Below are 17,696 nucleotides of genomic sequence, written 5' to 3'. Positions count from 1 at the left end.
TCATATATTCAGGAGAGGTACATCTCAATTAATTTACCCCAACATGTACTGTGGCAGAGTCATAATGGTATTTGTTGCTAAGTGACATGAGTGACATGGTATGATACACTTGTATTCATATTGTTGGCATATCAGGACATGTGTTGTTGAAGTGGAGCAGGTCACCACCATTAACTGGGAAAACTACTCATGTACTAACTCCTTAGTGCAACGCTTTCTGGAATTCATAAACTCTAATGCCCTAGATCAACTTATCCACACCCCCACCAGGGGCAACAATATCCTAGACCTAGTCATTACCAACATGAGTGACCGTTGTTCCACACCTGAAGTCAACTCCTCGTTGGTCCAATCCGACCATAAGCTAATCACCCTCGATATCCACATCCCACCCCACCCCCTATTAAGGAAACCACAGTAAGAAATTTTTCCAAAGCCAACTTCATGCTTCTTAAGACAGATGTAGTGAACTTCATGACACCCATGCAGATGGATAATACAGTTACAACTGCTGAATCCTACACAAATGTGCTCTCTAAGCACCTACATGAGTGCATGGATCGTGCTATCCCAAACAGAACCAAGATGCTATCCTCCAAAAAAAAGGAAGCCAATCTGGTGGTCCCCTGCCATAAACAAACTGTACAACAGAAGGAAGAAACTGTTGCAAAAGAGAGTAAAATCCCATGAGTGGAAGAGCTCCCTGGTCAGCCTCAGTAAGAAGCTGAGATCCCTTATAAGATCCTCCAAAGCTAACTACGAAAATAAAATTGCCACTAATTCCAAGGACAACCACAAAGCATTCTATAGCTATGTCAAGAACCTCAATGGCATCACCCAGATTTGCTCTGAGTTACAGCACAAAGGCATGAAAATTACAGAACCAACTGATATTGCCAACATCCTGGCAGATAGGTTCAATGTTAACTTTACCCCCCACCCAGCCTCTAAAGGGCCCACATCTACACAGGAAGAATGCAGAGTCCCTGTAATCACAACTACGCAGGTGAAAGCTGCACTCTCTAAAACCAAAAACACAGCATCCATGGGACCGGACAACATCCCAGACTGCGTTTTACATGAACTTCAGAATGAACTGGCTCCCCACTTAAGCACCATGTTCAATAATAGCCTCGCATCAGGCTTTGTGCCCACTGAATGGCGCACAGCAACAGTTATCCCACTCCACAAAGGGGAGCCACCACTGATCCCGGGAACTTAAGACCTATTAGCCTGACGAGCCTGGTCTGCAAAGCCATGGAACGTATCATCATGGAACTCATAAACAAAGACATTGGTAACCTCCAAACTCTGGATCCCCACCCAGTTCGGGTTTGTGAAAGGCAGATCATGCCTCCTGAACCTGATCGACTTCTTTGAGGCAGTCAACAAAGTCGTAGATGAGGGTAAAGTGGTTCACACAGCCTATCTTAACCTTGCCAAGGCTTTCAACACCATCCCCCATTCTGGAATTATAGCTAAACTCAACAAACTAGGCATAAATCCCTATGTCACAAGATGGGTTGCCAACTGGCTCACTGACAGAACCCACACTGTAAAAGTTGCAGACTCCAAATCTGACCTCAAACCAGTGACAACTGGAGTACCACAGGGTTCCCTCCAGGGACCGCTCCTGTTTGGTATCTACTTCTCTGAAGTACAGGTTAACACAGAAGGCCTCTGGCTAATGAAGTCCGCAGATGACTGCAAACTAGGAGCCATAGTCAAGTCCCCAAATGATGTGAACATCCTACAGAAGGGCCTCTCTGACACAGATGCCTGGTGTCAGAGCCATGGCCTCAAGCTCAATGCCAAAAAGTGCAGTGTCATCCCCTTTGGTAAAAACTCTGTACCCATGAACTACCACATAGGCAGCAATCTACTTAACACCGAATGCGTGATAAGAGACCTTGGGACCCAGGTGGACAGTAGTCTCTCCTTTGATAGTCACATCACCACAGTAGTCAGGAAGTCCTTCTACGTGGCACACCTCATCATAAAAGGGTTCTCGTCCAGGAAAAAAGAGGTCATCGTTCCCCTCTACTCGTCACTCATTAGACCCATTATAGAGTACAATGCCCCTTTTGGAATGTACCTCACAAGACATCTGCAGCAGCTGGAAAGGCCACAGAAGTACCTCACAAAGAGGATTATTGGACTCAAACAAATGCCCTACACTGACCGCCTCAAAAAACTCCAGCTTTACTCCATAGCATATCGCCTACTCAGAGGTGATCTCTGCCTAACATATAAAGCTATGTCAAACCCAGAGCTGTTGGACATGCTACACCTAAAGAAATCCCAATCCCTCCGAGCTACACACTCTAGGGACCTAAACCTTGTCACCACAATAAACAGATCATGCTGGAGGGATAGATTCCTATCCCAGAGACTTCCCATACTCTGGAACAGGCTACCCATCTATGTCAAGCAAAGTTTTTCATTAGCACTCTTCAAGAAAAATCTTGATGAGTGGATGGGAAATAGGAAATACACCCCGGGGATCACATCTATGTCTCTGCTCGTCAGTGGCACAGGAAAATAACTTTCTTGGGTGGTGTAAGCCAGGGAACCTTGTTGGCTAGGCTTGCATAGGCCCTTGGGCCAATAGCCTAGTACCTACTTATGAACCTATGAACCTAAGAACCATCGACACAGTTCATATTCCACCATCACAGTGACAACTGCAGTTTGTCATAGGTGTGCAGATGTCAACATACCATCATTAAATGCTCTGTGATACACGTCAATATAAATTCATATTTATTACATGGTTACATAAGTCTTGTGTCATGCACTTGTTGTTATGCTGTAATATATATTGATACAGCATCAGGCTGCTCAAACACAGCCTTCCCATAAAAGACATATAGGCATATATTGTGCAATTGATGTAAGTACATGACATTGGTACAGTTGTACTACCATGTATCTAGTACCAGTGTGTAGAACGTGATGAATGAGCACAGTTGCATTTGTAGGCCTTTTCACAAATCAGTTATTCTACTACATTTGAAATGTTAAGTGGAATACACAACTAAGCACAGAGGTGCATGTGGATGCCACCAGACATACCCAACCTGAGGAAATAGACAATCCACTAGCTGACAGTTTGTCTCATGTCACCCCATATTGCCACTGTCCATCAGCCAAAGTATACATGCAAACATTACTCAGTTTCTATGCTAAGGAGGACAACACATCTATGCATTCTGTACGGCTAATCACACAGAATCAGTGGACTGTGAGAACATCACAGATTGCCTATAGTGTTACTCAAAACATGGACCTACCAGACAAGGTTGGATCCATACTTCAAGACAGCCTCTAGACAGAATATTTTCCTGTAAAAGGATATACATCAACATGTATCCATCTGACTGGTAGGGGGACATCATCTGATGCATACATATACAGACACATACTGACTCTCCTGATCTGTGAGGTAGACTAACATGTCATCATAACCTTTTCTAAATGGACACTGGTAATATCCTGGCAGTGTGTGAAAGACATGTGTGATTTGTTCAGATTGCATCTATGCCTGGTACATCTGTTAGATGCCCTCAAGAAAATCAACACAGGCATGCATGATGACAATGCTGTCATCTTATGGAACATGACTAGGTCAATGCATTTGACACAAATCCACACTGAGGTGTTACTGTGACAGTGTCACAAGTGACCATTAACACCTATATCACTTAGTGGGTAGACCACTGGATCACATACGTGACATATAAATATGTTGAAATATGTGAAGTGACCTATATCTAGAGTCAAGTGAGCAGGTCTGTACCTCAGAGTTGTGTACTAGGCCCTTTGCTGTTCATTATTTAAGTCACAGACATCAAGAATGACACTCACATCCTTTGTCCAAGCAGCTTTCTGGAGGACTGCAGATTGTGGGCAGTCATTGAATCCAAGTGTGATATTAATATAATACAGACAGTATCAACACACACAAAGGATTGCTGCTACAGCCATGGAGACAAGGAGATGAACAAAACTCATTGGGGGATTTGTTACATTATAAAATCATATGCACAACCTAATGATAATGTAGACATTACATATAAGCAGGCCAAGTGGTATGTGACCTGTGTACTCAGGTAGATGGTATGCAGAATGTCCACCAGCATGTATCCACAGTAGTGACTGGTACCTTGTGTGTAACACAACTCTGGAGTATGAGCAGAACATCCACATCAAAGGCCATTATACTCCCATAGTTCACAGCCTTCATCACACCAATAACTGAGTCCAATGCACCTTTTTTGTTGTACCTTCCTAAACATCTTCCAGGGATGCATAAATCGAGTGAACCACATTTGCTACAGTGAGCTCCCACACATCTTATTGGTCATACCTAAGTATTTTTTTTGCATAATTATTAGTGTCTGATGGTGCAGAACCCCCATCAAGGTGTTATACCAGATGCATGTGTGATACATGTTCCTGTAATGCACACAGTGCATACAGTACATTATTGTTTGACAACATTAATGGCATGGGTTACATTCATGACAGTGTTGATTGTGCCATATAGATGCAATGCAGACCTGTCAATTAGCCTGGATGGATCAAATCACACATACCGTTATAGCAGTGTCCCACCTAACACCTCCAGCAGATGTTGCAGTTTCAGGGAGGTATGTTTGCTTCCCCTCATAGACTGCTGATGACTCATAATAGTTGTACAAGTGTATTTCTGCAGAACCATCTATGATCACTCCCAATCACATATGTTATGTCAGAAACCTGGGATTACTGGTGGTATTATTCTGATATTGTTAATGATTGTGTGTGCTTTTGACTACTGTTGTCCACCAGACTGTTGCTATGCATCCCACTTGGTTGAGACCTCTGCTGACATTACAGTCATATTCAGGCAACTCATTTTGCACAACTTCACAATATGCATATAATTTCTATTGTATATACCATCCCTGACATATGTTCTGTCCATTATTCATTTAAGGATGCTTATATTACAGAGAATCATCTCCACTGTTATGTCACCTTGCATGACAGTCAGATAATATATATTCACTGTGCAGTCCATACTGTATCATGCCGATATGTGAATAGTGTTCATGCTACAATTGTCTTCATTGACATGCCCTCATCTGCAGTGCATTATCATGTTTCTCCTGTCTGTTTCCCTGTGCTCATTCCAACAGTTCATCTGTGTATCCCTATTCAGTACACACACTTTCCCTGAATGTTTATTTGTAAAGCAGTCTATGTACCCTTGCAGATCATTTACACAGCTTTTGTTCAGTATGTTTGAAACAGGTTTCCACAAAACTCTGCACTGTATACCCTTTCATATAATGTGTTGGAACTATATACATTGTTTTCTCAATAACCTTGGTGATCACTGTGGCATTCCACAGAAACAGGCAGACCTAGTTTACCCATAAGGAAACAGGTTTACATACCTGCTGATGTCCGTGTTGCCTTAAATGGTTTGCTGGCCAGGAAACCACGTTTGTTTATGTTTAAACATGGTGAGTGGCATGCATATGCAATCAGCACTGCTACTCACTGTGGAAACATAAAATCCATGTAGGCTTCATGCTAAGCCTACAGGGAGTTTATCAAATCCACACAATAATCTATAGAGCCACAATAAATTCAAGTAATAAAGAAATAAAAAGAAGAGGTCCATGTAGTCCCTAGCAACCTGGTTAAATGAACACTTCATCAATAATCAATAAGTCTCTATTGAATAAGTCTGTATAAGTGTAAAAATAATAATAACAACAGTATTTATTCAGTCTCTAAACAAAGAATGTGAAGCACTTTTGTCCCCTCAACACAGGACTTCATCAGAACAACTGTATGAAAGCAAAAGCATGGTTTTAAATACACAACAAATACCAATTAATCAATCAATCAATTAAAAAATTAAACAATTAAAAAGTATTTATTTTTAAAGTTTCCTAAAATCCTAAATATTGAACATTAAATTCATATAATTACATGCACAAACTAAACACTATAAATAAAAACTAAATCAGTAATGTTGTAAAATGTGTTAATTAAAAATCCTTGAAAGTCAGCCTGGTAATTTGTGTGCAATGGTATTAGGCTAAACATATTTTTTGCAATTTGGCAGCTGTCATCTTAATGACAGGGAGAAATTGAGAATAAATATATGTTCATTCAGACCCGGTCGGTGATTGAGGCATCAAGCCGAATCTGCCATATTAATTATCAGTATTTAATTCTATTCTCCAACTATCCCTCTCTGATGTTAAAACAAACTTTTTTAAGAAAGACAAATTCAAATTTTGTAAAACCTCCACAAACCAAGGGATGATTGTACAAGGCATTGTTAATATCTCCTTTTTTAATATCATATAAGTGTTCATATGCCCTATTGCACAATTTTATCAGGGGTTTTATAAACATAAAACAACTTGTATTGCTTATAAACTCCTATATAAACTAGGCTTTTCATTTCATTCACTAGACTAGCCTTTGCACAGCAATAATTATCTAAAATAATAGTTCCTTTCTCAAAAATATAATTACAAAAGTTACGTCTTCCACATTTTGTTGTCCCAGTGGGGGTCACACCCCCCCTTAAAACTCTTTTAATATTATTATCCACTTTAAAAATAAACTAGGGTGCACCCTGAGTAAATTTAAAAAAAAATATTTGTCTACCTTAAGAGTAGACCAGTTTTTTTCTAATAATAAAAGGGCAATTTAGTATGGCAGCAAGAATGGTTTCAGAACATGAAAGATTTTTAGAAGAAACAAATAGATCTACATAATAATATTCAAAGTGAAGTAGTAAAGGATAGAGGGGGCAAACACATTCCATTACTAGGTAAACCAACCTAGTTAGGAAACAAGGACGATGCGTCTAATAATACGTGGAATTTTCAGAATTCCTTGGCTATTAAATATAATGAGATTTGTCCATTAGTAAAAAAAAATATTAGAAACAAATGGTCTATTCTTAAGGTAGATGAAGAAATTTTTAAAGTTGTCAGGGAGTCACTTACACAAACACACACACACACACACACACACACACACACACACACACACACACACACACACACACACACACGCGCACATGCACACACACACACACACACACACACACACACACACACACACACAAACACACAAACATATCCAACTGTATCTACCTGCTAAAATCTCTGTCCTTTATCTCTACCAAGATCAGTCAAAATCACATTCTGGCAGTGTTCATTAACACAGGCTGTCAAGGATTCAGAAAAATCAGTTAGCTATGGAAATATCTTACTGAAGGCATTTCGGGGGGAGACCACATAGATAATTAGCATGTGCCTCTCTCCCCAAAATGCCTTATCAGCATTTAGCACAATGGTCTCTGAAATGGGAATGGTTGCCACAACATAAATATACATATTGGGGAGGATAATCCTACAGATGTTTGTTTTTAACAAATGTTTCAACATTCCTACCTTAAAAAACTTCATGAAAAGTTCACAATGCATGATTCTATGTTTTCAGTGTATCCTGTTTTTTTTACAGCTATAACTTTTCGTCCTTTTTAATTTAATTACATTTTTTCAAACTGTGTGTGGACTAATATTGCTACATACTCAAGTGTGCCAGCTTGCACTGCATGTGAATTGTTTTTACTACTGTTTTTGCTACTTTTCTGAAAAAAAAAATTGTAAGCCTGTTTCCTACCTTTCCTGTAATTAGTGTTCCAGATACATATTTGCTGTATCCAGGACTATTTGTAAGCTTCTGAGCTCCCCCAAGCCTTTCTGTGTTGGAGGGAAGCCTTCTAGCTTATCAGTGGGAGTGGTAAGCACTAGGTAACCTGTCTACCACATAAGGAGTGGTTCTGGCCCAGAATTTGTAGTTATTGGCCATTTGGGTGGTCTTCCATCTCTCTCAACTTTCTGAATTGAAGGCCTGCATTTGCACTTGTTTCTGTCCTGTAACTCCTGGGCCCATCTCATTTGCTCACTCAAAAAAAAAAATTATCTGCTTTTACTGTATTTGTGTTTCTTCCTACTTTATTTTGCTTTTGTGTTATCTTAAAAGTACTCAATTGTATTTATTGCTGCTTGGTGTAACTCATTCTAAGCCTTTTAGTTTAAGCACTTGGGCTTCAGACTAGTTGTTTTACATTAAGAAGGTTTGTGGTCTGCACTGTAGTGGCAGAACAGGTAGCTTACATCCTTCTAAGTTGGGAACTGCTGATTGAAGGCTCAGAGTCTGTTATTCTAAAAGTGTATTAATTCTGGTTTTAGCACTTGGGCTTCAGGCCAGTTATTTTACATTAAAAGGGTTCGTGGTCTGCACTCTTGTGGGAGGAGAGGCTGGACTCTGCCCTTCTGAGCTGGGAATTTCTGGTTAAAAGCTTATAGTGCCTGCATATTTGAACTGCTTCTTACTGAAATTGGTACATCTTGTTTGATGTAGCATAGACTAGATCCAGGCCTGCTGAATCTAGCTTTGTTTGTATAACTTGAGCACTAATCCAGGCATTCTTTAAAGTATTCAATTGTATTTATTACTGCTTGGTAGTAACTTGATTAAAGTGTAGCTATCATTCTAAGTCTTTTGGATTAAGCACTTGGGCTTCAGACCAGTTGTTTTACATTAGGAAGGTTTGTGGCCTGCACTGTGGTGGCAGGACAGGTAGCTTATATCCTTCTAAGTTGGGAACTGCTGATTGAGGGTTCAGTGTCTGTTATTCTAAAAGTGTATTAGTTCTGGTTTAAGCACTTGGGCTTCAGGTCAGTTATTTTACATTAAGAAGGTTCGTGGTCTGCACTCTTGCGGGAGGAGAGGTTGGATTCTACCCTTCTGAGCTGGGAATTTCTGGTTAAAGGCTTATAGTGCCTGCATATTTGAACTGTTTCTTACTGAAATTGGTACACCTTGTTTGCTGTAGCATAGACTAGATCCAGGCCTGCTGATTCTAGCTTTGTTTGAATCCTTGTTGTTTGTTTGCTTGTTATTTCCCTGAAATGCTAATTCCACCTAAAATGCGGCTTTTCAGCGCTTCTCTGGATCCCTAGTGATATCTGCATTGCTTACTGTACTTATTTCCTTGTTTCACTTGAAAGAAAGTTACTGTTTGTTGTTTTTGCATTTAGGTTACCTGTAACACATTGCATTTAAGATACCTGGCACTTGCTCACTAAAGCAATTATATAAGTCAGCACTAAAAAAATTAAAAGCACTACACCCTCACAAACTCCCCTTGAGTACCTTTTTCCCCATTGGCCCTTTTTTTCAATTATAAAGGAATTCCCAATACTATTCTAGCATGTCCAAAGGTCAGTTGTCAATCTCCTCTCCGGTCCAGCTGGTGAATCTGGGAATCTTGAGGCAATGTTACAACTGCCTCATGTACACAGACAACCCTCTCCTCCTCCCAACAAATTCCAACACATGTGAGAGATGCAACCATATAGCCATACTGGAGGAAAAGCTCTGTCAACTCAGTACTGGCAAAACCAGTCAGGAGGAGAAGGAAACCACACTCACTACAATTCCAGTCTCACATAGACCTACCATGACAGCAAACCAAACACATAAACACACAAAAACATACTCGGAGGCTCTAAATAAAAATCTGCCTAAGCAGCAGAGACCTCCAAAGCAGACACCCAAGCAACCGCTACCCCAAAACAAAACACATGCAACACATAGCTCACAAAGCCAGTGTGCCGAACAGTCACAGCCCATAAGGCTAAACAACACACCTGATACACTTGTAATAGGTGACTCTATTGTCAGGCACACTGACGTCCCGCTCACCAGGCTGAACAAGGAGAAGGTCACGGTGAGCTGCCTGTCAGGCGCTAGGATCCGCCACATAACACAAGCACTCAGGTCACTCCAAGGCAAGTACAAATATGACTCAGTCATTGTCCATGCTGGTGTGAATGACCTGAGACGTACCTCCCTGGACTACATGAAAAGAGACATAGAGGAGCTCTCTGAGCATGTAGCCCAGGCCGGTATGACCCTGACCTTGAGTAGCATCTTACCCTTACCAAGAATGATGTCACAATATGAAAGATGATCAATTTCAACAATTGGCTTAAGTATTGGTGTCATTCAAAGCGGATCCAATGCCTGTCAGTCTGGGATGATATGCTCGACAAGCCACGATGCTTCGCTAGGGACGGCTTGCACCTGTCACCCCTGGGCTTTTGGATATTGGCAAAGGCTCTTGCTACCCCCATAGTGCCTTTTTTAGGCAAGGCTCAAAAGACAAACCCACCTCCATAGGTATCACAAGGGATAAGAAACTAAGAGTAATGCTACTCAACGCCAGAAGTCTAAACCTCAAGATGCATGCACTCGAAACTCTCCTTAGCATGGAGAACATCGATATCTGTGCAGTAACAAAAACCTGGTTCAAGGCTCCCGAGAGCACCCCAGCACTATCAGGTTATATCTCATACCATGCTTTTCGGCCCCAAAACTTGGACCGAACCACAAAAGGAGGGGGAGTATCAATATTCGTCAAAGATACCCACACCTCCAGGTTGGTGGCACAGCACGAAGCATCAGAGACTATCCATGTGCAACTAACAGTGGGTAAAACTGCCTTCCAGTTTATAGCCTGCTACAGACCACCTTCCCAAACCCAGGAACGCCACTCGGCCTTCCTGAGAACACTGGAAAATATGAAGGTCTCTCCAAACACCATTATATTGGGCGACTTCAACTACCCAAACATAGACTGGGAGCATTACTCTAGCTCCAATACCCTAGCCCAAAGGTTCCTAGAATTTATAAACTCAAATGCTATGGAACAACTTGTTACCACTCCCACAAGAGGGGAAAACATACTGGACCTGATCATCACCAACATGGAGACTCTATGCTCCAGACCAGAAGTGTATCCCTCACTGGTAAGATCAGACCATAAACTAATCTCACTGGATATTCACATCCCGACTCCACCCCCTGCCCTGAAAACCACAGTAAAAAACTTCTCTAAAGCAAATTTCACACTCCTCAAAACCGAGGTGGAATCCTTCAAAGCCCCCGGGCCTGTGGAAAATACGCCCCAGACCGCAGAATTCTTTATAAACGCATTCTATGAACACCTTCAGGAATGCATGGATCATGCAATCCCAAATAAAACCAAGACCCAATCCTCCAAAGGCAGGCGTCCTGTCTGGTGGACCTCAGCCATAAACAAACTATACAATAGAAGGAGGAAGCTCTACATGATAGAGCAAAATCCCAAAAAGGGAAGGCATCTCTGATCAGTATTAGCAAAAAACTTCGGGCACTCATAAAATCATCTAAGGCCAGCTTCGAGAGAAAAATTGCACAGGACACTAAGGATAATCACAAGGCTTTCTTTAGTTATGTTAGGAACCTGGGTGGGAATTCCCAGATATGCTCAGAATTAGTCCAAAATAACAAAAAATACACCGAACCCACAGACATTGCCAACATCCTAGCTGAAAGGTTCAGCAGAAACTCCCCCCCCCCCACCAAAAGGGCAAATATCTATCCCAGCAGAGTGCTCCCCCACCTAACATCTCAGATGCTCAGGTAAGAGCTGCCCTCTCCGAAGCAAAAAGCACAGCATCAATGGGACCAGATGGTGTCCCGGGCTGCGTCCTACATGAACTCCAAGAAGAGCTAAACCCAAACATAAAACTACTGTTCAATCTCAGCCTTACTACAGGATATGTACCCAAAGAGTGGTATACAGCAACAGTGGTCCCTCTCCACAAAAGTGGTGCCTCAACGGATCCTGGAAACTATCGCCCCATAAGCCTGACTAGCTTGGTCTGCAAAGCTATGGAAAAGATCATCATGGACCTTATAAATAAAGATATTGGGGACCTACAGACACTGGATCCTACCCAGTTCGGCTTTGTTAAGGACAGATCCTGCCTCTTAAACCTGGTTGATTTCTTTGAAACAGTCACCAAGGCCATTGACGAGGGGAAGGTGGTCCACACAGCCTACCTGGACCTCGCAAAAGCCTTCAATACAATACCCCACTCGGGCATTATAGATAAGCTCACCAGCTTAAATATAAACCCCTATGTCACTAGATGGGTTGCAAACTGGCTCAAGGACAAAACCCACATGGTTAGAATTGCTGGAGCCATGTCAGACTCCAAACCAGTTACAAGTGGTACACACAGGGCTCAGTCCTGGGACCTCTCTTGTTCGGTATATATTTCTCGGAGGTACAGGCCAACACGGAAGGACTGTGGCTGACCAAGTTCGCAGATGACTGCAAACTGGGCGCCATAATCGACTCTCCAGCCAACACAAGCATCCTCCAAAAGGGCCTCATAGAAACAGACAACTGGTGCCAGAGCCATGGCCTCAAGCTAAACGCCAAAAAGCGTATAGTCATCCCCTTTGGCAAAAACAAAGTGCCCACACATTACCACATAGGTGGTAATCCATTAAGTACAGAAGAAGCAATTAGGGACCTGGGGACCCAAGTTGATTGCAATCTCTCATTTGACAACCACGTGGCCAAAGTGGTTAGAAAAACATTTTACATAGTCCACCTAATCATGAAGGGATTCACATCTAGATCAGGGGAGGTCATCGTGCCTCTTTACTCATCCCTCATCAGGCCCATAATTGAGTGCAATGCCCCTTTTGGGATGTACCTTACCAGACACCTGCAGCAACTGGAAAGACCCCAAAAGTACCTCACCAAAAGGATCAAAGGGCTCAAACAGATGCCATATGCTGCCCGGTTACAGAAACTCCAGCTCTACTCAGTGGCATACCGCCTGCTCAGAGGTGATCTGCGCCTGACATATAAAGCCATGTCCAACCTGGAATTAATGGACATGCTGCACCTCAGAAAATCCAAATCCCATCAAGCTACGCGCTCGAGAGAGACTTGAACCTCAGCACTGAAATAAATAGGACATGCTGGAGCGACAGATTCATAACCCAGAGGCTCCCTTCACTCTGGAATAAAATCCCAGTCCAGGTTAGGCAGAGTCTCTCATTGACTCTCTTCAAGAGGAATCTTGATGAGTGGATGGGAGATCGTAGGTTTACCCCGGGTATCACTTCTGTGTCACTGTTAGACAGAGGCACAGTATATTAACCTCGAAAAAGGGCATAGCAAAATTAATTTAAAATGGGTGGTGAAAGCCAAACACACTCTGGCTAGGCTTATAAATGCCCTAGGGCAGATAGCCTAGTATGAACCTATAAACCTATAACAGTCAGTGTCAGTGAATGCCAAGATTTTACTAATAAATTCAAAATGGTATAAATGATAGTCATACAGTAAACTCTCAGTTAACCAGAACTCAAGAAACCAGCAAAAAAATACTGAAGAAATGCAGTACAATTTTCATGCATTGCACTTTCTGTTTCCCCCCGCAGAAACATACATTACGTTTTTGGAGCTTTAGTTTTTAAAAGGAAGATAGGAATAAATTCCCTCACTCCCCAACCTGAGAACAAGTCAAACCAAACAAACAGTATGGGGTACAGTATTAGTCAGGCCTATTTTTAATAGTAACTCTCAAGTAACCAGAAACTATAGTTAACCGGCATCTACCAATCCCCATGGGTGATGGCACAATTTTCATGCATTGCAGTTTCTGTTTTCCCCTGCAGAAACATACCTTATGTTTTTAGAGCTTTAGAGTTTTAAAAAGGAAGATAGGAATAAATTCCCTCTCTCCCCAACCTGAGAACAAGTCAAACCAAACAAATAGTATAGGGTACAGTATCAGTCAGGCCTATTTTTAATAGTAACTCAAAAGTAACCAGAAGCTATAGTTAACCGGCATCTACCAATCCCCATGGGTGGCGGTTAACTGAGAGTTTACTATAGCTTGTTCTGTCATTTATTGCTGTATATAGAATCTCACATTAATAAGGCCCTTAGGCCCACCTGATAGTATAAAGCATTACAACACTTCAGTTAACATGGGACTTTCAGTTAAACTGATTATTTTTCAGGTAATAATGAATGAATGGCGAATAATGAAGTTCAGAATTCTGACACTACAGCAACAGATATCAAGATAACACTGAGTACACTGAAAACAAGCTCCTTTAAATGCTGAAAATAGTTATGGATATGAAGGGTCATGGCTAAACATGATGACTCCAAACTTGTTGGACCCAGTGGTGTGTCTCTGAATTTGCAACATCAAGAAAATTATTTTTACCCAAGGTGTAGCAGTTTTGTATTAGAATAATTACTCTGTCAGGGTGTTAACTGGTCTGCCAAAATGGTCCTCATGAAATATTGTTTTTTTTTTCAGTAATGCTTTACTCAGTGAAAGTGATTCCTGTCAAAAGCTCCCTGCACCTTTTCCTAGGTGACTGCTTAAGTGAACCTCCTAGTTTTTATTTAGCCTTGCCTTAGATTTCCCAGTCACATGACTAAGATAATACCAAGAACAGGATTATATCTTCCCCTCTGCCACATATTTCTAAGCTATGTTACCAGCCTCCAAAACCTAAGCAATACTAGTATATAGGTACTAGACAGTATAATGGCACCTTTGCACTGCTATATACCACTCCACACTAGCAGATACCCCTTTCTCGGTTGTATTAACTAAACTGTAATGGTTATGAATAAATGAGTGCATACAGGGTGACCCTACAGCCTGGAAATATTCTTATTTCTTACACTGCTATCCATCACAAGGTATACCCATATTCATTTCACTGAATGACTAAACAGAATTTCCCACTGAAAGGCCAGCAAACCTGCAAAACTTGATCTTCAATGTGAAGGAAAAAAGTTTGCGTTTACTATGAATACTTTCTCCATAAAGGGGGAGCAATTACAAACCCTGGGAATTATGGCCTCATTAGCCTGATGAGCCTGATATGCAAAGCTATAGAACGTATCTTCTGGACCTAATTAACAAGGATATAGGGAATATCCAAACTCTGGATCCCACTGAATTTGGTTTTGTGAAGGGTAGATCATGCCTGCTGAACCTGGTTGACTTCTCTGAGTCAGTCACCAGAGCTGTGGAAGAGGGTAAGGCAGTTTATACAGCCTACCTCAATCTGGCCAAGGCCTTTGATACCATTCCCCACTCAGGAATTATTGATAGACTCACCAAACTAGGCATCAACCCCCATATCACTAAGTGGGTTGCAAATTGGCTCACAGATAGAACCTACAGTGTGAAAGTAGCAGACTCCAAGTCAGACTGATAATCAGTCACAAGTGGAGTCCCACAGGGATCGGTCCTGGGTTCTCTCCTGTTTGGCATCTACTTCTCAGATGTCCAGGCCAACATGGAAAGACTCTGGCTGACCAAGTTCACTGCTGATTGCATGCTGGGAGCCATTATTAACTCCCCAAGTGATGTAGCCATCCTACAGAAAGGCCTCACTGAGACTAATGACTGGTGTCGAAACCATGGCCTTAAGCTTAATGCCAAAAAAATGTGTCATCATTCCCTTTGGGAAAAACTCAGTTCCCACTAATTACCACACTGATGGCAGCCCACTTATCACTGAAGGTGTTATAAGAGATCTGGGGACACAGGCTGACAGCAACCTCTCCTTTGAACACCACATTGTCACTGTGGTTTCTTAGATTTTACAGTCATATTTCACAATACATCACTAAAACATCGACAGCCTTGGGAGGATGCCATTCAAAACAGAAGCAGTACCAAAATTACAAACCACAAAAATATCTTTTGTAGGGGGCAAACACCCTAGAATCATCCAACTTGGGAGGTAACCCCAAAATCTCATAACTATATATGTATATAACACCAGTTGCAAGAATGCATAATCTCAATACTTCAAGTTTAACTGACATTTCCTGTCATCAGTAACCTTCCAGTGATAGCTCCAGGTGTCAAAAAACGTGTTAGTAACAATAGTTGAAACATGAAAATGAAAAGTAAAAAAGAAAAGAAAAGAAAAAATAAAACATGAAAATGAAAAGTAAAAAAGAAAAGAAAAAATAAAACATGAAAATGAAAAGTAAAAGAAAAGAAAAAAATGAAACATGAAAATGAAAAGTAAAAAAGTAAAAAAGAAAAGAAAAGAAAAAAATGAAACACAAAAATGAAAAGTAAAAAAGAAAAGAAGAAAAAAATGAAACACGAAAATGAAAAGTAAAAAAGAAAAGAAAAGAAAAGAAAAAAATGAAACACGAAAATGGGTATATCTTGTACCATAACTTACCATCATGTTCTCTTCCCTTAGAAATGTCCTACTGCTTAATGTTTGGCTTTGATTTTGACACTTTTTATTGTGAATGCTTTCCATATCTGCATTATTACATTTTTTCTCCATCTCTCAGATTTTTTTCCTCTCCCTAAAAATGTGACAACAGTTTTTTTCAGTTTAAATTCATTTTCAATTGTTATGTAGCTAGTCTCAGTAACTCCACAACACAAATCTAAGGACCATTTTAGAGTAAACAAAATAATCCAATCATCATAACCTTTTGAGGAAGCAGGGGTCTCTAGAAAGAAAAGAAAAGAAAAAATGAAGCACGAAAATGCAAAGTAAAAAAGAAAAGAAAAGAAAAAATGAAACATGAAAATGAAAAGTAGAAAAGAAAAGAAAAAAATGAAGCACGAAAATGAAAAGTAAAAAAGAAAAGAAAAAATGAAACATGAAAATGAAAAGTAAAAAAGAAAAGAAAAGAAAAAAATGAAACATGAAAATGAAAAGTAAAAAAGAAAAGAAAAACAATGAAACATGAAAATGAAAAGTAAAAAAGAAAAGAAAAGAAAAAATGAAACATGAAAATGGAAAGTAAAAAAGAAAAGAAAAGAAAAAATGAAACACGAAAATGAAAAGTAAAAAAGAAAAGAAAAGGAAAAAATTAAACACGAAAATGAAAAGTAAAAAAGAAAAGAAAAGAAAAGAAAAAGAAAAAAATGAAACACAAAAATGAAAAGTAAAAAAAAGAAAAGAAAAAATGAAACAGGAAAATGAAAAGTGAAATACATTCAGGCTCTGGCTAGGCAGCATTCAGAGGACAGCTGAAAATGACTGACTCTTACTCAAACAAGTAGTACAACAAATTACTCTGATGCAATAATGCTCTGCAAGAAAATAAAATTCAGTACGGATTCAGGCTTAATGTCACATAAAAATTCAGGAGTGATGAAAATATATTAGTGCAGGGATATGTTTAGAGCACAAATGATGATTCTTTCATATGCTGCTTTTTTTCAATAATCATAATTTAAAGAGCCAAAAAGAAATAAAGGTTTACATGATAAGTTGACTTCCATACTGATTTTCTATGCTTTAGAATGTTGAGAAATAGTCACTGCAAAAAGCAACTAACAAAATGTAAAACAAAAATGACTTTATAGAACTCCTGTTGAGGTATTTAGTATTCGGCAAACACGATTTGGTGAATCTCATTAGTGAGCAGAGCTTATCATCCTTACAGCAACCTCTTTTTTGAAAACTGGGTCTCAATAGCTCTATCATTCAGAATGTGGAATTTGATAAAGGATACATTTTCTCAGTTATTATACTTGACGTGTGAAAGAAGAGCAAAATGAATCACACAAAAGGGTTTTATTTTACCAGATGGATGAAAATGAATTACATTTGCACAGTTTATAGCAAGAATAAAAGTACGTAGGACCCTTCGATATTTTTTTAACTTTCATTCTTGCTTTATACGACTACTAAACCAAAACCATCAGCATGTCATGACATGACCTAGCGCTGCCCCA

Source organism: Protopterus annectens, chromosome 2.part1, assembly GCF_019279795.1.
Source record: "Protopterus annectens isolate FY-2018-M chromosome 2.part1, PAN1.0, whole genome shotgun sequence".
NCBI classification, from domain to species: domain Eukaryota; kingdom Metazoa; phylum Chordata; order Ceratodontiformes; family Protopteridae; genus Protopterus; species Protopterus annectens.
The sequence above is the reverse complement of the archived record's forward strand: the minus strand, read 5'-3'. Positions refer to the sequence as shown.